The following is a 25,137-nucleotide window of genomic DNA, read 5'->3' as shown; positions in this document are numbered from 1 at the left end:
AATGCCGGATCCTTAAGCCACTGAGGGAGGCCAGGGATCGAACCCGCAACCTCATGGTTCCTAGTCAGATTCGCTTCCGCTGTGGCATGGTGGGAACTCCACTACTCACTTTTAAAAGAGCCAATTAGACGAATCATTCGATAAGGAAAGGGGTTCTGTGCAGCCAAATAGCTCCTTGCAATTCGTCAAGGTTTTGATTTGAGGGATGCAAAGGAGACAGTTGCTACCACGAGACTCGTAGGAAAAGTTCCAAAGGGGACAAGATAAGACTTAGAAAAACCCCCTCCCATCTGCTTTTTTGGTGCACTTCAGTCCCTCTGTGACTCCTCAACACAGGCAGTTCCCTTGACTCCAGGTTCTAAAGGCCTTAATGGCCAGCAGACCCCACCCCTGGCAGTGCGGTGTCACACCTAAACCCCGTCCTGCCCAGACGTCTGTCCTTCCGCGGCCATGTCCATCCCATTCCCAACACATCCCTGTCCAGTGCCCATCCAGACAAGTGGCACACTGTTTAAAACAGCTCACACCACCAGACAAAAGTGCGGCCAGTTCCCCGCAACTGCGAAGGAGAGCCACGTCAAGGGACCGCCCCCATCCCCGCAGGCAGCCTTCCCTCCCTCCTCCTTCGCCTCCCTCTGCCTCGAATTCCCTTTTGTTCCAGAGAAGCAACCAGGGCGTCCGGGTAAGGAGGCGATGCCAGCACGAGGGTCTCATCCCCCTCCTCCCAGATCCCATTCCAATGACCCACAGACGGGAACACCAGAGGGAAAAGCCTGCCCCCCGCGCTGGCGCTGCGCACGGCTGGGACGGACACCGCATCTCCAAGGCGCCGGACGACGAATGGAAAGAAAAGGCCAGCTCATGACTCACCCTCGGCGGAAGTGGGGCGGTGCGCAGCCAGAGTAAGCGGCAGAGACACAGGCAGAAACCTGCTAATAGCCCTTCGGTTCAAGGAGCCACCGCCGCCGACAGGAGGTTAGACCATCGGGAGGTCAGGAGCACATCTGGATTCCTTCAACGTGTTTGAAAAGTGTAAGCTGCCCCCCTGGGGGGGACGCTGGTGCAGGAGGCTTCCTGGCAGCCCAGCCCCGGTGAGGGTGAGACAGCCTTGCTGGGGGGGGGGGGCGGCAGCAAAATGCCTTTGTGTTCAGAGCCTCAAATGCATCTTGGCCTCGCTGCTAAGGACACATGCTTGGAAGGAGAATTACCAGGCCCAAGGCAGGGACGTTTTTATGATCACCGATCAGAAAATTGCTCTGTAAGAAGACGGCGAGCACTCAGCAGCAAAGTCCCTTTTCTCACCAACCCTCACCCATTTTGGTCGCTAGGAGAGAGGGAAGATGACACCCAGGTTATTTAATTTGTACTCAAGCATTAAGAAACACGAATTCGTGGCTCCTTTAATGGGGTATGTGTTTCTTCTTTCTGACTATTTTTGCCCCCATGTGGGGGCCCATCTAGTTCTTCTTGATTTGTGACATCTCTGCCTAGTGAGGAAGGCCCTGTTTTCGGAGAAAGATGTGATGCCGGCTCTGTATTCCCATGTTTTAAGGCAGACAACAGGAATGGATGCACAGAGCACACCCAGTAGTCCGAATGTATTGGTCTAATCTTTTTGTTTGTCTTTGTCTTTTTCGGGCCTCACCCTCGGCATGTGGAGGTTCCCAGGCTAGAGCTCAAATAGGAGCTGCAGCTGCCGGCCTACACCACAGCCACAACAACACCAGATCCGAGCTGCATCTGTGACCTCCACCACAGCTCGCAGCAATGCCAGATCCTTAACCTACTGAGCAGGGCCAGGGGTGGAACCCACGTCTTCATGGATACTAGTCAGGTTCATTTCTGCTGAGCTACAAGGGGAACTCCGTACTGTTGTGACTCACCTCCTTGCAGCTCTGCCCTTTACTGGGCCTGATAGTTTTAGGAGATGCTCCGATTTCATGGCACTTTTTTTTTTTTTTTTTTTAAGTATGGGAATCTGGAGGTCTGTGTTTAGTTTCCAATTGTGGAGCCTCCAATCGGATCACCTTGTCTAATAAATTGGGAGAACAGGACATTTTTCTTTCAAGGAGTGGTTCAGAGAGGGTAGGAAGGATGTTTGGCCTATGTGTACCTCTTGTTTCTCCAATGATATTAACAGATCCTGGGAGACAAAGCCAAGAGTTTTGCTCATCTTCACTCCCCCGTGGCCTAGCAAGGTGTCACAAGATGTGATCCCTTAAAGATCAATGGCAAGTTTTAAGAAACTAAGGGGCAGGATCCTGAGCAACGAGGACAAAAGTGCAGGGAGCAGAGGGCCCCCAAAAGGAGAGGATTCTGGCAGTACGAGACCAAAGATAAACACTGCTTGTTTTACGGCTTGGCTTTGGGAGATTTAAGTTCCAAGGAATTCCACACTTAAACAAATATATTCTACAAGGAGGTTTCTCCACCATCCACTGCAGCCAAACACGAGTCGGGGTCTCATTAATAGCCACACTCAAAATGGTCACCCACACAAAAGGCCCCAGCTTTCTCCCTCGTGCCTGTGACTTTACGATGCCCGACGCTGGCCGAGCCAAAGACGGTGGCCACTGGGTCCGCTGAGATCCTCACGGTCCTTAAGGCTGGCTGGCTCGCTCTTTTTAAAGTGGGATTTCCTTCTGTGAAATAAGGAAGCAGCTTGTGCCGGATACCTGGATATCTTATTCTTTCCTTGCTTCTTGACTTATTCCTGCAAATGCTTTACAGATGCTCCAATGGGAGGCTGCTGAGGCTGGGGGGTGGGGGGTGGGGGGGGGACTCAGGCCCCGGAGGCATTTCCCTCCTCCCATTTGAGGGCCTTAGTGAAATGGGCTGGTTTCAGAGCTGTAGAAGCTTGCTCTGTCCGCAATTGAATTCCACTCTCTAATGAGTTCCCCTAAATCTGCCATCGGATGACTTTATTGACTTTCTGATCATAATTAACCAACACTCACTTTCTGCAGTTATTTTGACTTTCCCTCCCCCCATTCTGTGATTGAGTGTCTGGATCCAACCTAAGTCATGGATGCTGATGGATATTTATTGACCAGACAGCAACGAGGGACACCGTGTCTCTTGTTCCTTCTGAAAGAAATATAACCGGGGGTAGGGGCGCTGGGGAAGAAAAGCAGCCTAGAGTAGTTTCCAGAGCCACTTGATGTCTTAAAAGGTATATAGGAGGAAAGCAACCCATCAATGGGTAATTGACACCGTTTGTGACATTTTTATGACTCTTCAATTAGAGGAGGTGATAGAACATTCGGTTACCTTCTAGACCAGTAAATTCTCCAGCCCAGAAAGTCTTGGCTTCATTAGAAGCACATCCTGGCTAGAGTTGTAGGGGAACAAGGCTAAATCAATTGCCACTTGTTCCTTTTTGCTGGTTGTCAGACTGAGATAAAATCCTGTGATAAATGTGCAATTAGACAAAGGCCTCATTATTTCTTCTAAAGGGATATGTTCTCTTTAGCGTCTCCCGGCATTTAAAATGTGATTTCCAGAGTGTCCCATACACTGCCTGCACTGGGGGCCTCTCATTAAACAGAGGCTGTGTTTTAACCCACGGGCACACATGCACCACACAGGCTGCACACTTCTTGGGACATATGCTGCCTGCAATAGCAGATGGATGTGAGGGCTTCACCATTAAGAGTCGACACCTTGCACGGAGGGGAGAGAGGTGAGCAATTAAAGAGCGAGGTGGCCTTCACGGGCAGAGCCCTAAATCCCATTCTGATGATGGGGAGACCTGCCGCCCGGAGGAAATTAAGATCCGTGGACAGAGGGGCTAAAGGCACAGATGTCACCTCGAGCCAACGCACAAACATCCTTTCCTCTCAACCCAGCTTTCTGCTCTGCGGCCCTTGCTTCCCCCTGCCCCAGCCCCCACCCCGGCTGCCACAGAGGGCTGCATAGTTGGGGTGGCTTCTTTACCTCTTCTGAGCTTCGGTGTACTCATTTGTACGGTGGGAATGATGCCACCTGCCTTGCAAGGTTTTTGCGAAGGCTTGTTGTTAAAATGCTTCGTACATCTCCCCGCCAGGTGAGGCTTTGGGATTGGCATATACGCACTGAGGTATATGGAAAGATCGACCCCTTGCTGCCCGGCGGCGCCCCGGCAGAGTTCCTGGGTGACCCTCGGGAGGAGCCCGGGCTCCCTGCATCTGAGGTCTGCGGCTGCGAGACGGGGCTGGGGCCTGGCGGAGGCGCACGTGCAGACCTGGCCGCTGCCACTCTGGTTCGGGTGAGCTCAGACCCCCTCTCTCCGCGGCTTCCACTTGCGATGTGAAGCGCACCTGGAGGGACTCCTGTTGGAGTTCAAAGGAGTCTGGGAACGGATTAAAAATGTCTCTCCTGGAGTTCCCGTCATGGCGCAGTGGTTGACGAATCTGACTAGGAACCATGAGGTTGCGGGTTCGGTCCCTGGCCTTGCTCATTGGGTTAAGGATCCCGCATTGCCGTGAGCTGTGGTGTAGGTCGCAGATGCGGCTCGGATCTCACGTTGCTGTGGCTCTGGCGTAGGCTGGTGGCTACAGTTCCCATTCGACCCCTAGCCTGGGAACCTCTATATGCCACCGGAGCGGCCCAAGAAAAAAAAAAAAAAAATGTCTCTCCTGCTTCTTGAACCAAGAAGCTGGCCAGAAGCGGAGGGCTTCACGGAGGTGCCCGGAAAGGGCGGCCCCGGGGAGGGTGGCCTCAGCACGGGACTCAGAGGGGCCTGGATCTCTCAGGGCTCCAGCCCGGTGGCTCCTTGGCGCAGCCTGGATCTGCGCTGGGGCTGGGCTTTGGCGGTGGGAAGACGTAGCTGTGTTGCCTCCTACCTAATGGAGAAACTGCTGGCCGTTGCCCTTTCAATTTTTGTTATTTGAATTCCTCCTTGATCAGAATTGGAGCTGCTGGGGTCCAGGCTCTGGAGGGGCATTGACTCCTAGAGTTTGCTTCGCAGCCACCTGGAGCCCGGGAGAGGCTGGACGGGGCGGCCGGCCGTCTGCTCAGGCTCGTCAGAGCACGGCTCTCCAGGGTCAAGGTCCAAATCGGGCTCCCCTTGGCGGCTTGGGGAAGAATGAGGTGGTGCAGAATATACTACCCGAAGGGAAACTTTGTGCTCTTTTGAGACAGTCTTGGGTGTGGTCCTTCAGGAAGCTGGGATCGATTGCGAATGATGATTCTTTGTTGTTCAAACTCTTTGCAACATCTCTTCTGAAAAGTGGACCCTCCGCTGCGTCAAAACGATGCTGAACTGCTCCGCTTGGAGAAGCGAAAGTGCGGGTCAGCAGGCAGGCTTGCGGGCCAGGCAGACGTCCCGGCAAGACCAGGAGCTTCCGGGTGGGTGGGGGAGCTGAGGAAAGTTGCTCTACCACGCCAAGCCTCCTCTTTCCCTGCTACCAAAGGGGGAAAAGAGAGCTTCCTCCAGGGAGAGGTTGGGAGACAGGTTCTGTGACTGCCCTTGGCACTGTCTGCGAACACAGGAATCTCAGGGCAATGACGCTGCGGATGCATTATCACGGTTCTACCTCTTCGCGGAGTCCCAGGAATGAAACTCCTTATTAAGCAGTAAATTGGGATAAAAGAGGAAAGTGACAGGGCAGCACAGGGCATCGGAGCCAGCCATGGCTGTGCTCTGAGCACCTTACCCTGCTTGATCCTCATCCGGTCCTGCCAGCTGGGTGTCACTGGGCATTTTGCACAGAGAGAAAGGAGGCGGGCACTAGCTAGGTGGCTTACATATTCAATTAGCTGGAAGAAAAGGAGCTGGGATTCAGACCCAGGGCCTTGGACAGTTCAGCTCATGCTGTTCTCACCAAGAGTGCAGTGTCCTTCCCTTCCCGAGTCCTGCCAAGCATAATAAGCCTTTAGCTAAAGAGTGGCCGGTCCCACTGGGGCCACCCTGTCTGGGGACGGCTCCCCTCAACCCCCCCCCCCAATTTAAGCCCCTTCCTTTCTTTGCTCGTATCATTTTCCACGCACGGATTTCTGCTCCTTCCTCAAATCCCTTCTTTTCTTTATTAATAGATACTCATCCTTCTCTAAGTCAGTTGAACTGTGAGTCTGCTGATCCTCGGGGTGGTAAGACCCTTCTTCCTCTTCTTCTTTTTCTTCTTCTTTAGTCATTAAAAAAAAAAAAATTGAAGTAGAGTTGATTTACTTTTGCTTTTTTTTTTTTTAGGGCTGTACTTGCGGCATATGGAGGTTTCCAGGCTAGGGGTCAAATCAGAGCTACAGCTGCTGGCCTACACCACAGCCACAGCAACACAGGATCCAAGTGTGTGAACTACACCACAGCTCAGGGCAACGCTGGATCCTTAACCCACTGAGCGAGGCCAGGGATCGAACCTGCAATCTCATGGTTCCTAGATGGATTCATTTCCACTGTACCACGACGGGAACTCTGAATATAGTTGATTTACAATGTTGTGCCAGTCTCTGCTGTATAGCAAAGTGGACCCAGTCAGACATAGACGTACACTCCCTTTCTCACGTTATCTTCCATCGTGGCCTGTCACAGGAGCCCGGATATAGTTCCCTGTGCTACGCAGTAGGACCTCATTGCTTATCCATTCTAAATGTCATAGTTTGCATCTACTAACCCCAAACTCCCCAGCCACCCCGCTCCCTCCCCGTCCCCCATTGGCAACCACAAGTCTGTTCTCTACGGCTAACGCCCCTTCTTGGATTCCTAAGTCACTTACTGCACTTACCTCCCTCATCACACCCACCCCGACTGGAAGAATCTGTTTATAGACCTGTCTTCCCTCGACACCGTAAGCGCCTTGACGGTCACATTCATCCTTATGTTCTGACTCCCAGGGCCAGGTCCCAGCAGAAGTTCAGTAAATGCGGGTCAAATTAAATTCGACCCAGCTTAGAACTTCAGCTCCAAGCTTCCGTTCCTTCATTCCTTTATCCATAGAATAGAAATGGGGGGAAAAAAGTGAGACTGATTCTGCTTTGATCTTGCAGCAGCGCTCATGTGGGCACACTCCATCTCAACTTAAAAGAACTTGATTCCTAGGAGTTCCCGTCGTGGTGCAGTGGTTAACGAATCCGACTAGGAACCATGAGGTTGCGGGTTTGATCCCTGGCCTTGCGCAGTGGGTTAACGATCTGGCGTTGCCCTGAGCTGTGGTGTAGGTTGCAGATGCGGCTCAGATCCCGAGTTGCTGTGGCTCAGGCGTAGGCCGGTGGCTACAGCTCCGATTCGACCCCTAGCCTGGGAACCTCCATATGCCGAGGGAGCGGCCCAAGAAATGGCAAAAGGACAAAAAAAAAAAAGAGAGATTGATTCCTAAATGCACGCAAAGAAACAGGACACATTGACCTGAGGTGGCTCCAAAGCACATTTAATTAATAGTTAGATTCCTAACAACACTTCAGGGTTTTCATGTTAAAAAAAAAAAAGGAAACAAATAACACTCCCCGAAGTAGCCGAAGCCCATAAGCATGTCAATTAGAGAACCGCTTTTCCACTGCCCTCCACTCTCAGTTTCTAGAGGGAACTACCGCACATTCTCTGGGATGCCTGTGGCAGCTACTCTCCTGCATGCCTCCTTTTGGACCGACTCTGTCCAACAAAACGTTCTTCTGATGGTGGATATGTCCTCTGTGTGTGCTAATGTGCAATAGTGACCAGCCCTTCATATTGAGCACTTGAAAAGTGGCCAATGTGATCGAAGAAGTCAACTTTTAATATAACCTGTTTTGAATTAATGTAGATATATGTGAACATACCTCGTGTGGCTGGTGGCTGCCATACTGAGCAGAACTTGTCTCCATAACTTTTTTTGAATATGCAAGCTGATACGTTTAATATAAACATTTTTTTTTTTTTTTTTTTTTTTTTTAGAAACCAGATTTTATTTACATTGGTGAAAAAGGAATGCCGAGAAACGGAGTGCCAGGAGCTCGGTGGCTTTGCTCATTAGTGCTGCTTGCTTGTGAAACCGGGCAGCGGTTTTGTCGTTCTGTTCGAGGACATGTAAAGGATGTGCTAAGAAAGATGTCCACTAACAGGTGTTGGAAGCAGGATTCATGGTGGTTGCCTTTGGACCCTTTGTTGCCTTTTCTTTGAAAACTCTCAGTGCCAAGAACTAGAATCGGGTGGCAGAAGAATTTCCTTTCCGCAAATGCTCTTCGCTGTAAATGACATTCTTTATGAAGAATATAGAATTTGTTCCTCTAATGCTTATTATAAATAGCACAAGAGAGCTTAGTAATGAGGATTCTGTAAGTATTAGACATGCCTAAAGCAGGGGGATGGGTGGCATGGTAGGCTTTGTCAGCTTGTGTCTGATAAATTCCATATTCCATTGATAAATCGTAGTAAGATATTATCTTTGGAAAGAATCACTTTTCCTCTTTATGACTATAATAAAACAAATTGTTCAGGAGTTCCCACTGTGGCACAGTGGTAACAAACCTGAGGTATCCATGAGGATGCGGGTTTGATCCCTGGCCTCGTTCAGTGGGTTAAGGATCCGGCATTGCCGTGAGCTGTCCTGTAGGTGCCAGATGGGGCTCAGACCTGGCGCTGCTGTGGCTGTGGCATAGGCCAGCAGCTGCAGCTGCAATTTGATCCCTCGCCTGGGAACTTCATATACCGTGGATGTGGCCCTTGAAAAAAAAAGTTCAACCAATATATATTAAGTTTTGACTTACAAAAGTACCAAATAAGGGGGGATGTGGCCAGCTGTGTGAGCTGCCAGAGTGGGAGGAGGGAAGGCTCAGACAGGTATAGCAAACCGGGGGCTATGGTTCTGTCCTTTAGGGCCTGGGTTGGGTGACTCTGTGTCATATTTGCATGGAGTGAAACATTGCATTTTCAGCCCCGCGGTTTGAGGTCCCTTCTTGACTGAATGGGTTATCCTTATTTGTTGCATTCACTGGCCTGTGGCTCAGTTGTTTCACCACAGTTGTTGTAATGAGTCCCAGTTAGAAATCCAATCCCCACGTGGACTAGTGGCAGCAGCCTGGAGCGGAGCCAGCCACCATTTGTCACCAGGAGACCCGATGACTGGATATGGTGGAGTCACTGAGAGGAGCCCTCACCCTGCTCCTCGTCACTCGTCACTCATGTCCAAAGGATGAAAGTGATGTTGAAACCACACACCCTCCAAAATCCAACATCTCTCCGGAACAAAACAAAACAAAACAAAAACAAATTGTGAAAGCTTGCATTAAACATTGCCTAAGAAACCGGCTCAATTTTTACTCCAAAGGTGAAATCATCTTAACATCACCTGTACTTAACTCACAGGACAGGCTCTCCAGGACTCTCATCAGGACGAGAAGCAGGGAGGGGATGCAAAATTACTTCCCATTTCAGTGGATAAGAAGGACTTGGTTTCTTGGCTCTCCGGATAAAGGTCAGGTTCCTCTTTGGCTGTAAAGCCATCGTGGCCTTTGGCAGATAATTCACTCAAACTGACAATTTGGCTGCTGAACTTGGCTCTGAAGCCTATGGCCACTGGGCATCGTAACCCAAATTGTGGCTGTTGGGCCTGCAGCATCCGCCTTATCTGGGAAACTTTTAGAAATGCGAAGTCTCAGAACCCACCCCTGAATCTGCATGTGCATCTTAAGGAGAACCCAGTTGGCCTGTGTGCCCGTTAAAGTCTGAGGAATATAGATGTCCGAGCTTTCTCTCCTCAGGGGATCCTGACGGGCAAAGCCTGCTCGGCCTCCAAGGTCCTTGATGATAGAATGTATCTTGCAATCTTTCTGATCTAAATCATTTTTTCTTTCTGTGCACCTACAATGCCTGGCATTTATGAAGCATTCCATTTCTCTGCTTTCCTCAAACTTTTCCATCCGGAGACTGGCTGAAATGCTGCCGGTTTTGCTCTGGGAAGCCAGGTGGCTGTATTCGAGACAAAGATTTGCTGTAAGTTGATTACCATCTATGGCTCTGAAAAAATTAAGTGGAAACATCTGTTCCAAGGTCAAGATGAATTTAGTTGACACTCAGGACAGATCCCTGAAATCCGCACACAGCACAGGGCCAGAGGCTCCTTGTTTAGGGCTGCTGTTGAGGGGTGCCTCTGCCAAGGCGGCAGATGCCATTAATCACATCCTGCTTGCTGGGTTTGCAGAGGGCGGAGAAAAGGGCAGGGAATATGCAGTGGGGTAGTGGGCGGTCCAGTCCTGCGCATTGAAAAGAGAACAGTGGGAAAGACCTGTGCTTCCTGAATCTGAATTCTCTTCATTGCTTCGTGGGGAAGAATCCATCGTCTTGGCACTCCAGGAAATCTCTTTCACTCCCAAGTGGCTGACGTTCGGATCTTGACTGATTGCATTCCTGCCCCCGGTTCAGTGCCCAGATCCCACCCCAAATCTAAAACCTCGGATCTCTGCGGGTGGACCCGGGCACCTCTCTTTACCACCAGATTTACAGGTAATCTTAAGGCCCAGCAGAGTCCAGGGTTTGGGGCTGTCCTGGTGTGTCCTACTGGATGTCGGTAAGATTCTGTTTAAGTTGATGCCAGTGGCCATTGGCACTAAAAATCAGTTCTGTGGTGGAAGCTGGAGGTTTCTAACTTCTTGAGGCTCAGTGTTTGGATATTCAGCCAAAACTCTTGTGCACGAAACTGGTCCAACCTGTGAAAAAAGAGACTGATAAAAACAAATTTGCGGAGTTCCCGTCGTGGCCCAGTGGTTAATGAATCCGACTAAGAACCATGAGGTTGCGGGTATGATCCCTGGCCTCGCTCAGTGGGTTAAGGATCTGGCGTTGCCGTGAGCTGTGGTGTAGGTTGCAGACACACCTCAGATCCCGTGTTGCTGTGGCTCAGGTGTAGGCCGGCGGCTTCAGCTCTGATTTGATCCCTAGCCTGGGAACCTCCGTATGTTGCAGGTGTGGCCCTAGAAACGGCAAAAAGACAAACAAAACAAAACAAAACAAAACAAATTTGCTTAGGTGTTCTGGAGCCACACACCCCCCCAACTTGAATGAAGTTCAAGAAGCCAACAGGACAAGCCACTTGACCTGAAGTCCTCAGCCAATCAACATGTTAGACATTAGTTACTGGGGAAGTAATAAACAGAGGAGGTAGATGGATGTGCTGGGTGTGAAGAGTCTTGAATTCATCATTCATCAAGTATCTACCTCCAGATATTTATCCATCACTTACTGGGTGGGGCTCAGGGAACACTGCAGAGATGATAATTCTACAAGCCTGTCACTTGTGTTGTGCATGCAGGTGAGAAGGACCATTGGGACTGAGTGTCAGAATCGCAGCGAGGTATTCGGATGCATCTTTCAGGCACCACCTGGTGCTCGGGGGAGCTGAATGAGGTCCCAACCTCAATCTTGCTGCCCCCTTACCTGTCCTAATTTTGGACTTCAATTCTGATGACTGGCTCTGGGCTACTAGGAGTGCATGGAGGTTGTCTGTGTGTGTGTGTGTTTATCTGCGTGTGCGTATGAGTGAGTGTGTGTGGGTGAGTTGGCCTCTAGTCCCCTTTCTTCCATAAATTACTACATTCTGTGACATGGAAAATGGTTACTATCTCAACTTTATGATTTAATTTTTCTTTTTAGGGCCAAACCTGTGGCATAGGGATGTTCCCAGGTTGATTTGGTGCTGCCGCTGCCAGCCTACGCCACAGCCATGGCAACACCAGATCTGAGTCCCATCTGCGACCTACGAGGAAGCTTGGGTCCTTAACCCACCGAGTGAGGCCAAGGATCGAACCCATATCCTCATGGATACTATGTTGGATCCTTAACCCGCTATGCCACAATGCGAATGCAGGTTCTATGTAAACACAGCCTCAAACTTCCCCTTCCAACCAGACTGCCGTCCCCAATGCACAGTATATAGGAATTCATGGCTGGATGGGGCCTCTTTTCTGCACCAAGTTGTCCGTGGATTTCCTGCTTCCTACCCAAGCCCCTGTCTTATATCTACTAGTTCCTTCTGTAGAGTGAAAATCTGCGCCTGAGCCCCTTGCCAGAGGCCCTCCGTGGGGACCCCTGCCCACTTGGATTTCCAGGTATCTGCCGTTCCTGGTTGCCCTGCTCTATCCCAGGAGGCTACTTCCTGGTGGACCCTTTGAGATTGACTGTTGGCCTGGCCTCTTGCCTCTCTCTTGGAAACTAAACTCTGCCTGCTGGGCTGGACTTCCTCCAAGCCATCAGTAACTGGGTTAAGCTGCCCACCACCTGTCCCCCTCCAGGAGGGGAAGATCTGGTATTAAAGCCCCAGCCCCTCCTGTCTTCAGGCCCCGCTCGGTCCACTGGATAGATTGAGTCATGTCTGATCATGTTCCAAGATGTAACCCAGACAGTGGAATGGGTTGCATCTTGTTTGCAGGCAAATGGCTCTGTAACCAGCCTTGCCTTACAAGCACCCTTGTCACGATCCAGCCACCATTCCAAGAACATTATCTGACACCTCAAAGAAACTCCCCATAAATGAATCCCTACGTATTACTGCCATCACACCCTCCAGTCTGGATGATGGAACACTGATCAGTATTTTGCCATCTTGTAGGCAAGGGAATGATCTCAAGTTTTTCCACCTCTAATCACTGCTGAGAGTTTATTTTACTGCATTTCAGTTGTCAGATTAATCTCGTCTATGCAAAAAAGGAGTCATCCTTACTAGTGGGAGACACCCAGGCAAAGATCTTTTCCAAACCCTGGGCATATATTGTGTAATTAATAACAAACTCTTCGGGTATGCACAGTTCTTTTCATTCCAAAGATTCCCAAAGCACTTTTACAAGCTTAACTCGGGCTAAGTAGCCCCATTACCTCATCCAGCTCTGAAATGTAGCAACCTCTGGGGGAAATTGTGGCAGCTGCTTAACAATGCACAGACATTGAACCACAGCACAAACATAAGGGGCTGCCGGCTTCACAACTCTCTTTTATTTTGTATGGCAGGAGACACCGATCAGGAGAACAGAATCGAGAAATTGCCTGGGAGCGCCACAACGGTATGTTTGAACGTAGTCCCCTTAGAATCTTAGAGAAACAAAGCACTTTCACCCAAGGCATGCATCCAGCCAAGCAACCCTTCTGGAGCTAGGTCAAGGAGGGGAAGGATTGGGCAAAAAATGTTTCTGGCAGGTTACCGAGAAGGGTAGCACTTTGTAAAATTTCCCGGTTGTTGAGAACTTAAACTCATGCAGTTGGTTCGAGTGTTATGGGTGCCGGCCAGTTTCCATATCCCCTTCAGACCTCTTCTGCACCTCTCTGCCCTGCTTTGCCCCTGGAGAGGTTGACCCATGGAGTGCCTCCCTGGGCTTCCCCCGCCCTCCGGTTTGGGACTCAGCTAATGGTTGGAGAGGGGCGATCCTGGAGGACCATATTTATTTGCCCTATGATGGTATCTCTCCACCAAAGCTACCCCTGCTCTCTCTGCATTGCATCACCCCTCCCTCTCCCTGCCCCCAGACCGACCGTGACAAGTGATGTTCCTAGTTCCTGGGCACCACTTTCCTCTGTAAGTTTCCCCTCAAACTTCTTCACGTCAAGACACCTTTTCTAAAGAATCTGTTCATGATTCTCCTCAAAATCCTGTTTGAGTGTGCCATCTGCTGGGACCTGGCAACTCATGATTGGAACATAGATGAGAAAGCACAATGAAGGATAAATTTTTACATTAATAGTTAATTTTCCTGGACATCTACCTTGGGTTGGATGAGGCTTATTTGCTTTACATGTACAATCTCATTTAGTTTATATATTTTGATCATATCTCCATATCGGGGATACTTCTAGGCTTTAAGAACCAGTGCTAAAAGCAGAAGACTTTGAACTTGTGGAGCTTAAATTGTACTGGAGGGGCTCAGAAAGTAGGAATTCATATTCCAAGTGTCATGGAGAAAAAGTGGCAGGAAGGGAGTGAGAGTGGAGAGCCTAAATTTATGGCTGGTTAAGGAAGACTTTTGTAGAATGGCTCCATGAGAATAGATCTGAGAGAAATGAACGCTGCGGGACTGTAGGATAAGGCAAATGTAATTACTGTGTTTGTTTGATGGACTTTAAAAATGAGGCTTTGAAGAGCAAAATGACTTACTGAAGTTCCTATAACTAAAAACTGATTGTCAGGACAATCTCGTTAGAAGACCGAGTACAGACCTTCCTCATCACCTGGTTCAGAGGAAGAGTAGATCTCGATAAATACTTGATGAAGGACGGAAACTTGAAGGATGGGTCCTAAGTCCTAACTAATCATAACTGATTATGTGTTCTAACTAATTTGAATATCATCTTCCTGGTAATCATGCATAGGCTTTTTAGCTTAAGCTTAAGCAACAAGCTGGGGATCCCTGATGTGCGAGGCTCAGCATTAGAAAACCAAGGGATATAATTCACTGTATTAACAGACTAAAAGAGAAAAGCCATATGATCATCTCAATAAATGAACAAAAGACATTTTACAGACTTTAAGATCCATTCATGATAAAACTCTTAGCAAATTGGGAATAAACAAGAATGTCCCTGGATCCGATGAAAGGCATGTAGGAAAAAACTTGTAGCTGAAAATTCTAATTATTTGACCTTAATGAAAGATTGAATGCTTTCATTCCAGGACTGTAAAGGAAGCAAAGCTGTCTGCTCTTACCACTCCAATTCAACCTTTTTAGTGGAGTAACTAGCCAATGCAATAAGAGAAGAAGGGGGGTTGGGAGTATACTGATCGGAAAGGAAGAATTTAATCTGTCTTTATTTGTAGACAAATGGTGGTCCACATAGTTGCAATGGACTGAATGCTTGGGTCTCCCCCAAATTCATATGTTCAAACTCTAATCCAAACGTGACAGTGTATAGAGATAGCGCCTTTGGAAGGTAATTAAGTCATGAATGTGCAGGCCTAATGAATAGGATCAGTGTCCAAATAAAAAGAATCTAGAGGACTAGCTGACTCTCTTCCTATCATGTGAGAATATGAGGTGTCAGCAGTTTGCAACCCCAGAAGTGGGCTTGTACAAGAACCTGACAATGACTTCCAGCCTCCAGAATTGTGAGAAATAAATTTCTCACAGTTTATATGCCACCTAGTCTATGGTACTTTGTTATAGCAGTTCAAACTGACTAAGAAAATCCTGAAACATTTCCAAAAAAGTTTCCTAGAATTAATAGGTAAATCTAGCAAGATCATAGGATACAAACTCAACATTAAAAAGCCTTCCTTTTTTTTTTTTTTTTTTTTGTCTTTTTAGGGCTGCACCTGCAGCTATGGAAGTTCCCAGGCTAGGCGTCCAATCGAAGCTGTAGATGCTGGCCTACACCACAGCCATAGCAAAGCTAGATCTGAGCCCCATCTGTGACCTACACCACAGCTCATGGCAGCACCAGCTCTTCAACCCACTGAGTAAGGCCAGGGATCAAACCTATGTCCCCATGGATGCTAGCTGGGTTTGTTAACTGCTGAGCCACAATGGGAACAGTTTAAAAACTGTTTTAAAAATTAAAAGTAGGAGTTCTTGTTGTGGCACAGTGGAAACGAATCCGACTAGGAACCACGAGATGGCAGGTTCAATCCCTGGCCTCACTCAGTGGGTTAAGTATCTGGTGTTGCCGTGAGCTGTGGTGTCAGTTGCAGACACGGCTTGGATCCTGTATTTGCTGTGACTGTGGCATAGGCCAGCAGCTGTAGCTCCAACTGGACCCCTAGCTTGGGAACCTCCATATGCTGGGGGTGTGGCCCTAAAAAGAAAAATTAAAATTAAGAAATTTAAGTACCGTTTATAATAGCAAACACAAAATACTTTATACAAAATATTTAACACAAAATATCTAATACTTAATACAAAATACATGCAAGATATATATGCCAAGATTATAAAACATTCATAGAAGATATCAAAATAGATTTAAGTGAAAGTGGGGCTCTGTCACGGTCATGGATTGTAAATCTCTATATTGCAAAAGTGTTGGTTAATCACAGACTGACCTGTAGCTTCAATGTAATCTCAGTCAACCCCTTTTTATTTTATTTTGTATTTTTTTGTAGAAATCAGTAAGCAAGCTGATTTTCCATGCAAAAGCAAAGGACCTAATATGACCAAAAATGATATGGAAAGAGAAGAATAAAGTTAGAGGATTCATACTAGCCGATTTCAAGGTTTAATATAAAATCACAATAATCAAGGTAGTGAGGTATTGATGAAATTCTAGACAAATAGGTCAGTGTGGTAGAATATAAATACCAGATGCAGACCCACACATGTATGGCCCACTGATTTTTTTTTTGACTGCAAATGGCCATGAGGTATCTTTTTGGGTGATGGAAATGCACCATGTCTTGACTGTAGTGGTGTTTATATTTGTCAAAATTTGTGGAATGGAACATAAAGGGGAAATTTTACTGTATGTAAATTATTCGTCAATAACCTGACTTTTAAAAAGTCCAGATCTGAAAATATTTACATACAGTTAAAACGCACTGGTGACCAACAATACCAAGTGCTGGGTGAGGAGGCAGAACAATGAAAACTCTCCCTTGTTTCTGCTGGGAAGGCAAAACACTGCAGCCACTTTGGAAACCAGGTTACCGGTTGCTTATAAAGTTAAGCAACCTGTTAACTCATGACGCAGCAATGTTACTCCTAGGTATTTATCCAGGAGAAATAAAAGCATAGGTCCATGGAAACACTTATATGTAAATGTTTTATTCATAATTGACCCAGTCAGGGAACAACTCTAATATCCATCAACTAATGAATGGATAAACAAAGTGTGTTAAATCCAAACGAAAAGGAATGAAGTGCTGATATGTGCATTGTTAATGAATCTGAAAAGCATCATGCCCAGTGAAAGAAGCCAGACACAAAAGACTCCATAAAGAATGATTCCATTTATATGACGTCCTAGAAAACACAAAACTTTAGGAACAGAAATCACATCAGTGGATACTTGGGGTGTAGAAGGAGGGAACTGACTACAAGCAGCCATGAGGAATCTTTTGGGAGTGAGGGAAAGATACTATAGCTTGACGAGAGTGGAGTATACATTTATCAAAATTCATGGAAAGGAACTTAAAGGGAAATTTTACTGCATGGAAATTATTCTTAAATAACCTGACTTTAAAAACTCAGGTCTAAAAATATTTGCATACAGTTAAAATGCACAAAACTTTAGCACAGGTACCACCCAGATCACATTTAATGAGCTCATTTTCTTACTAATGGACATTTAAAAAATCCCAGCTATAAGAATGGAAACTCAGATACAGGCTCTCAGTGAATATACACTCTTAATTCTTTTGGAATTGGCATTCGCTCAATTCCTGAGCTAGAATTGCTGGATTACCAATGTTTGGTAGAGACTGCCAAAAAGTTTTGCAAAGTGGCTGAAATGTTTTATGACCCACCAACACATACGAGAATTCGAATTGCTCCACGTTCTCTCCAATAGCTGGTAGTTCCAGTCTTTTAAAATACAAGAATTGAAAATTCTGATTGAAACTTTAGCCATTCTGATGGCTCTATGGTGGGTTTAATTTTTCTTTTCTTTTTCTTTCTTTTTTTTTGGCTGCAGCTATTGCATATGGAAGTTCTGGGGCTGGGGATCGAACCCATGTCACAGCAGTGACAATGCTGTTCACCCGCTGCACTGCAGGGAGCTCCTCATTTTGGTTTTATTTATTTATTTATTTTTGTCTTTTTTTGGGCATTTCTAGGGCCGCTCCCGCGGCATATGGAGGTTCCCAGGCTAAGGGTCGAATCGGAGATGTAGCTGCCAGTCTACGCCACAGCCACAGCAACGTGGGATCTGAGCCACGTCTGCAACCTACACCACAGCTCATGGCAATGCCATATGCTTAACCCATTGAGTGAGGCCAGGGATCGAACCCGCAACCTCATGGTTCCTAGTCGGATTCGTTAGCCACTGAGCCATGACGGGAACTCCTCATTTTGGTTTTAATTTGGATTTCCCTGATAAGAAATGATTTGGGGCAGTTTGGCTACTTTCTTCTATGAAATGCCATTGCTTGTCCTTTGAACATTAAAAAAAAGTTTTACTTTTTTTATTCTTATTGATTTTAGAAGTTAATATATTCAGGATGAGCGTTCTTGTCAAACATATATATATGAGCTATAATTATTCTCTCAGGGGAGTTTTGAATAGTTATAGTTTACACACGAGTATGTTGGGGAGTTCCTGTCGTGGCTCAGCGGTAACCAACCTGACTAGCATCCACGAGGACTCGGGTTTGATCCCTGGCCTTGCTCGGTGGGTTTAGGATCCTGAGTTGTGGCGAGCTGCACTGTAGGTCACAGATGTGGCTCGGATACCACATTGCTGTGACTGTGGTGTAGGCTGGCAGCTATAACTTGGATTCGATCCCTAGTCTGGGAACTTCCATATGCCAAGGGTGCAGCCCTAAAAAGACAAAAAATTAAAAAAAAAGAGTATATGCTGGGACAATCGGTGGCTCATGCACATCAATCCTTTAAAACACAGTCACTAATATGAAGCAAAGACTGGTCTGTCCCTGCCATCTTGGTATAAAAAGAGTTGACCCAATGTTTATCTCTTCATTTCCCAGCCTCCCTTTTGGGGTGCTGTCTCCACAGGTTCAAGTTCTAGTCCTACTTGCTAGCTGGGCTCATAAAACCTCCTGCATGATTCTCGACTTTCTCTTCTCCCCGAGTCTGCAGGTCTAGGGGATGGAAGAACCACAGCATGAAGGCGCCTGGCTCCCTGGCTGACGGCACGGGGCAGGACTCCTCCCTCTTCCCTTCCCCACTTAACTGCCAAGTGGGCCTGATGTGAGAAACACCCTTCTGTGTTCCTCTGATATTCTGGGTTTATGCCTTGAAGAAGCTGGTACTACTCTAGTGAATATATCTGGGTATTTATCTGCATGTCTACAAGATCAGCACCTGTTGTTACTGTGGCAATTCTGTTTTCCAAAACAATGGCGGTCACCTCAGCCACTTATTTCCAAGCCATAGATGTCATCAGCACGTCTATTTCTACAGTTATTCTGAGATTCTACTTTTCATCAATGGAATCAGTTGGGGGAAGAGAGGAGACCATTAAACAAAATACAGGCTAGACTGAATCTGCCCACACTTCTTAGTGTAGACTTACGTGGAGCTGGGGAAGGTGCGGGAGCAGCATCCACCTGGACTTAGTTCTGTTTTGCTCCTCCAAAGGTGTCCTGTTTCTGGTTGGGAGAGTTGTGTGGGGGAGGCCCTTTGATCATTTCCACTCGAAGATGTCACCTGCCAGCATGGGTGACACTGCATCTGTCAGAAGAGCACCCTCTCCTGTAGCTTCCGGTGGCAGGGAAATTTTCACTTACAGAATGAAAGTTGAGAGGTACCTGCCATCAATAAAGGCCATGATCAACTCAAGAGCTTGCACCAGAAGGCATAGCCACTGTGGGAATATTGTTCCAAGAATAAAAGCAGAAAAAAAAATGCCGACTATTAATATGGTAAACAAGTAGTTTAGTTTTGTTTATTGATATATTCTGAATTAAAAAAACAGGGAGTTCCCATCGTGGCTCAGTGGTAACGAACCTGACTAGTATCCCTGAGGATGTGGGTTTGATCTCTGACCTCACTTAGTGGGTTAAGGTTCCAGTGTTGCTGTGGTTGTGGTGTAGGCTGGAAGCTGCAGCTCCGGTTTGACCCCTAGCCTGGGAACTTCCATATGCTGCAGGTGCAGCCCTAAAAAGCTATAATAAATAAAATAAAATAATTAAAAAAAACAAGCTTTGGATTTCCAATTTCCAAACTGGCATGGAAAGAGCTTGGAAGTTGTGATTCTATCCTCAGGAAAAGTGAAAATCTGAACACTGAAGAATCAACAACTCTGCTTACGTCTGGTCAGAGAGTTGAGGTCACAGGGCAAAGCAAAACTCAGATCCAGACAGGCGGTTATAAGGAATCACAATTTACTAGAGTGGGGACCTTTCAGCAGAAACTCCCATGGGAACCAGCACCTGGGTAGGGAAATCTGAACTGTACCTGATGCACTGATGAAGGCTCAGTATGGACAAGCCTGGAAAAACAAGGCCCAAGTGTCACATCTATATGATAAATGTTGTGAGGCAAATGCTTCCATGTTTATCAGTCTAAAACAGTACCAGTGTATTCTCTTTCCTGGCCCTGTGTGTTGGCAGGGCTCAGCTGGGTGGTTTCTGAGCTCCTGTGGTCTCTGCTGGGCTTCTCCCAATCCTGTTGGTTCACCCATCTTTGTGCCTGGGCTGGGCTAGACGGTTCTGGAAGGTCTCTCTCACACATCTGAGGCCTTAGCACTGACTATGGGTTAGGAAGCCTTCGTTCTTCTCTGTATGGCTTCCATCTCCCTACGGAAGGTCCAGAACTTCCTTATGTGGGTCATGGCCGCTGGATTTCAAGAGAAAACCGTTTGAGAGGCAAAGACCCAGTGGGCAAGGACTCATCAAAGCTCTGCTTGCCTCATTCTTGTTAATGTCAAACTGGTCAAACGTCACGTGGCCAACCCAGAATCAATGTGCAAAGGAAGTTCATATGGGCAAGGGCACTGGGGGGAAGGAGCCACCAATGTAACAGCCTACCTGCTGTGTAGTAAGGCAGTAGACTCATTTAGAGGACTAGACAATTTTTGATGGTGGGATTCCTGGCTGAGTGTCTGGACACAAGAGCAGAAGAGGAGGTGAAATTCCAAGACTAAGTGTGGAGGCTGAAGGTAAGTCCATGGCCATTGCCCATGATGTCCATCTGTGGTCATTCTGTGCCATCCCATGCCACCACAACTCCAAGGAGGCGGGCTCTGATTTCGAATATTCAAGCGCCTGGTGTTTCATTAGTTTGGGAACACAGGAGCCCCCTGTGGTAGAGAGTGACAAATCTACCGCTGAGGTCACCCCAGTAGGAGATGTTGCTTTGTCCCAGCAATATTCAGGACAGTATCCGGCTTGGCCAATGCACAAGTGTTGTTGCTAGGGTAGCTGTCAGCAGCCTGGCTAAACCTCATTGCCTAGGAACATGAGGGGCTGCTCTGTAAGGGCTGAGGGTTTGGGGTGGGGCATAATGCCCTATTCATCTTTAGAATCTCCTCCTAACTCTTAACATCCCAGGGAATCCCCTAAACTCAGTAATTTTTAATTCGCATTGGAGCTCCCTTCCCTCCTTGCTCTTCCTGATTTAACGCCTGCATTCCCGCTGGCCTCTCTGCTCTGAGAACAGAAGGTTCATGGATCTTGCTCACCACCAGGTTTCCCATGAGGGCACCGTGGGTACCGACATTGAAAATTGAAAACTGCCTTCCCCTCTCACCTTCCAGCAGCTCCTCCTTCCCCTGAATTGCCATTTGCCTTTGAATCTGGTGACTAAGAAACAGAAAGGCCATGACTCTGCTCTCCCTGACCATGACCCCAGCTGAAAATTATTCTAGAGAGCATGATGTGACTCCCGCCCTGGGACGTAGTCACGTAACTCAGGGGTCCGCCAGGCCCCAACAGCCTTTAAGAGTCAAATGACGCTGTTTCCAATCCCCCATTCCCTGTGTACTGGGACCTGAGGCCAAGCTCCAAATCTACTTTGTTGGGTCATTCCAGACTGATTTTCTGCGGCCAGTGACGCCTGAGTCTTTCTTCTGCCATGCACGTTTTAGCCGTCCCTTCTCATTATCCTGAATCTACCTGGAGAGATCCAGCTCCTTTCATCCCCTAAAGAGCCCCCATCCAAGGCCACTGCATTTCTCGTTAAAGACTCAGGGTACAAGTATGGAGGTTACATTGGAGAAGAGTACAGCTGATAAAGGAGCCTGTCGGGCGTCATTCATCTGAAGCCTCCTGGTACCCTCTCTCCAGGAGCCCCAGCCTAACCGGGGGGAATGTGTACTGGTCCCTTCTGTGAGCTCCAGATTCTCTTCTTCTGGGCTCCCTTTGCCCCCCCCCTTCTCTACCCTGGCTCAACTACTCCAAACCTCCCTCCAAAATGTTTATTTATTTTTTATAAGTTTTCCAACTTTTCCTGTGGTCTAATTGAGTTGCACAAAACTGCACATATTTCAAGTGTAAAATTCTATCAGGTTTGCCAAACATACCCCCATGAAACCATTACCAGTCAACCAACATATCCATCACCACCTAAAATTTCCTTGTGGTCCTTTTATTTATTCATTTGTTCATTTGTTTATTTATTTTAGGGTCGCACCTGCAGCATATGGAGGTTTCCAGGCTAGGGGTCTAATCGGAGCTGCAGCTGCCAGCCAATGCCACAGCCACAGCAACATGGGATCCGAGCCGTGTCTGCGACCTACACCACAGCTCATGGCAACGCCGGATCTTTAACCCACTGGGCAAGGCCAGGGCTTGAACCCGCAACCTCATGGTTCCTAGTCAGATTCGTTTCCGCTTTCTCTTTATATGTAGATCGACTTGTATATTCTTGAGTTTTCTATAGATGGACTCATATAACATGTTCTCTTCTTAGCCTGGCTTCTCTCCCTTAGTGTAATTATTCTGAGATTAATCTATATTGTTGTGTATATCAATAGGTATGTTTCTCTATTGGTGAGTGGCATCCCCCTGTGTGAATATACCATAATTTGTTTGTTCATTCTTCGGCTGATGGATCTGGGTTGTTTCTGGGTTTTTTTTTTTTTTTTTTTTTTTTTTTTTTTTTTTGGCTGTTATAATGAAGCTCCAGTGCACACTCCCATACAAATCTTTGGGTTTTATGCTTTCAGTTCTCTTTGGTAAATACTGATTGGTAGCATCTCATTGTGGCTAGCAGTGTGTGAGAGTTTCAGATGCTCCATGTTCTCAACAACATTTGGTATGGTTGGTCATTTTAAATTTAGCCATTTCATTGTGGGTTTTTTTGTTTGTTCGTTTGTTGTCTTAAAGCACAGCCGTTTAGCTACCTCTTGGATTCTTTCTTTTTGGAAGGGGAGCGCATGCTTAAGTTCACAGAGAACAATGCCAGATTATGCCTGTTGTCCCAGTGAAATAATTCATAATGTCCCTTTACCTCTGAAGTGAGGTGCATGTTTTGGAAAGGATGTATTTCTCCCTGGGCACCGTGTTTGCAACACACCCCAGTTATGCACGGCTACATCACCCATCCTTGACCTTGGGGCCATGTCCTATTTGTCGTTTATTCACTTAACAGGCCCATATCATGTGCTAAATACTTTACTAGCAAATAAATTTAAAGGTTATAGGAGTTCCCATTGTGGCGCAGTGGTTAACAAATCCGACTGGGAACCATGAGGTTGCGGGTTCGATCCCTGACCTTGCTCAGTGGGTTAAGGATCTGGCGTTGAATCAGAGCTGTAGCCACCGTCCTACACCAGAGCCACAGCAACTCAGGATCCGAGCCGCGTCTGCGACCTGCACCACTGCTCAGGGCAACACTGGATCTTAATCCACCAAGTGAGGCCAGGGACCGAACCCACAACCTCATGGTTCCTAGTCAGATTCGTTTCCACTGCACCATGACGGGAACTCCTGTTCTGTATGTTTTTTAAGTCCATGCTCTTTTCAGTTTTATATACTTAAAACTTGCCTTCTTCAGGAAACATTCGCACGTGCGATTTAGGAAAACAAAAACAAAAGCAGAAAACCCCTAGAAAACAAAGCATAGAGTCAGGTTGTATTTAGTTGCCAGATTAGATATTAAAATCTTTAAAAGGCAAATCATTTGAAACAATGATTACTCCTCAGGAAATCTGTAACAAATATAAAGAACAGTAGGGAAACTACTTTTAATATATTATCTTCTCCTTCTTCTTCTTTTTTTTCTGACTCTCCAAGCCTTTGTTCTTAAGCAGGCAAACTGCTGCTTTACTTCCCTGAAGCCACTGATAAAACCATGCAAGAACATCAGAGAAAAAACGAAGCCAAGATAGGTGCCATCCCCAAGGGAACGGAGTGCTTCTTTGTTTTATATTTCCATTGGAAATCTGGAGATTTTGCATGCAAATGTCTTATTTCATGGCACTGCTTCTCAAATTGAGAGATTAAATCTAGCTCCACATAAAGGTTTTTCAATAAAGTAGGTTGCACAGTATTCTGTTTATGGAAAATTGATGCATCATCTGATATGCTTTCAACTGCTAACTTTTGTTTCGCAAAAGCTGGAAGGAATTTCAACCAACCGTTATCTAATCAAGAAAATATTTCCTACCTATCTTGTCTTCAACATAACTTGCTGCCAAATGCAGTTTTGACTATTGTAAATCACTATGCATTTTAACAAGCAAAACGGACTCTGTAGTTTGGTAAGAAAAGGTACAAATTATTGAAACTATCCATCATTATCAGTGGAATGTCCTCAAATTTTGTGTGTGTTGCAGAATGATTATGACATAATTTAATGCTATATAAGTTACAGGTACTACTTTATTTAAGAAAAATTTCTGTAATCTTGAAATACAGGCAGGTATTTTAATAATTCCACTAAACCGTCTCATGTTTATACCCAACCCTGATGACACCAGTAAGGCCTGCAATTTGGGTATTTATTTAGCTATAAAATATGCAATGATTTGTAATATCAAAATTTCTTGTGAATTCAATGTAATATAAAGCGCAGGAGAAAGCGAACTAAGTCTCAACTATGGGGGTTTTTCGTGTGTGTGGCTTTCAAATGAAAAGAGAGTTATCTCAATCTAGCCAACCACCAATTTCCCACGGACTCAAAACATGCTTGAGGAAACATGCCTTAGTGTATGAGTTGACTTCTGCCTCCAGAAATGTTTGTACCCAGTCCTCCAGATTGACTCGATTCAGGAGTCCAGCCACGTGTGTAATAGGGAAGAACAAATCTGACTCCATGTTGGATCTGTCTCTTTTGCTTTAATCTTTGTCTTCTCTTGCTTTTGTTTGAGTTAAGAATGTTGCCTAGAGCCTGAAATTCACAGGACAGCCCATTATCCAGACTCTGACCTTTAAGGACGTAGCACTTTTCCACTCTTACAGAGATAAAAATTTGCAGAACAAACCAGGGCCCACCTTGCCTTTAAAAATGCTTTGCTGAAACCCTTGGAGGAATTCAGGGTGGGGGGGGCAATCGTCTTGCTTGGCCCAGCATTAAACTTTCTCTGTTTCAAACTCTCACATTTGCCTATTGTTTGGCCTCACCGTGCACACAGTGCTTACGACTGGCTGGGGAGGACTTTTCCTAAATGCCCTGGAATCCCCTGGAATATGTGTTCAGGGAGCCAAGAGGGAG

The 25,137-nt window shown here is 46.7% G+C and overlaps 1 long non-coding RNA gene across 1 annotated transcript; it reads left to right on the top strand.

Moving 5' to 3' along the window:
- Positions 665-19,485, top strand: LOC110257553. The gene is made up of 4 exons (XR_002340330.1): positions 665-1,032; positions 7,847-8,226; positions 12,890-12,942; positions 18,619-19,485. It is a non-coding gene; the product is annotated as an uncharacterized LOC110257553 (long non-coding RNA).

The sequence above is a fragment of the Sus scrofa genome, chromosome 18, assembly GCF_000003025.6.
Source record: "Sus scrofa isolate TJ Tabasco breed Duroc chromosome 18, Sscrofa11.1, whole genome shotgun sequence".
NCBI classification, from domain to species: domain Eukaryota; kingdom Metazoa; phylum Chordata; class Mammalia; order Artiodactyla; family Suidae; genus Sus; species Sus scrofa.
Note: the sequence above shows the minus strand (reverse complement) of the source record. Positions and strands in the feature narration are given on the sequence as shown.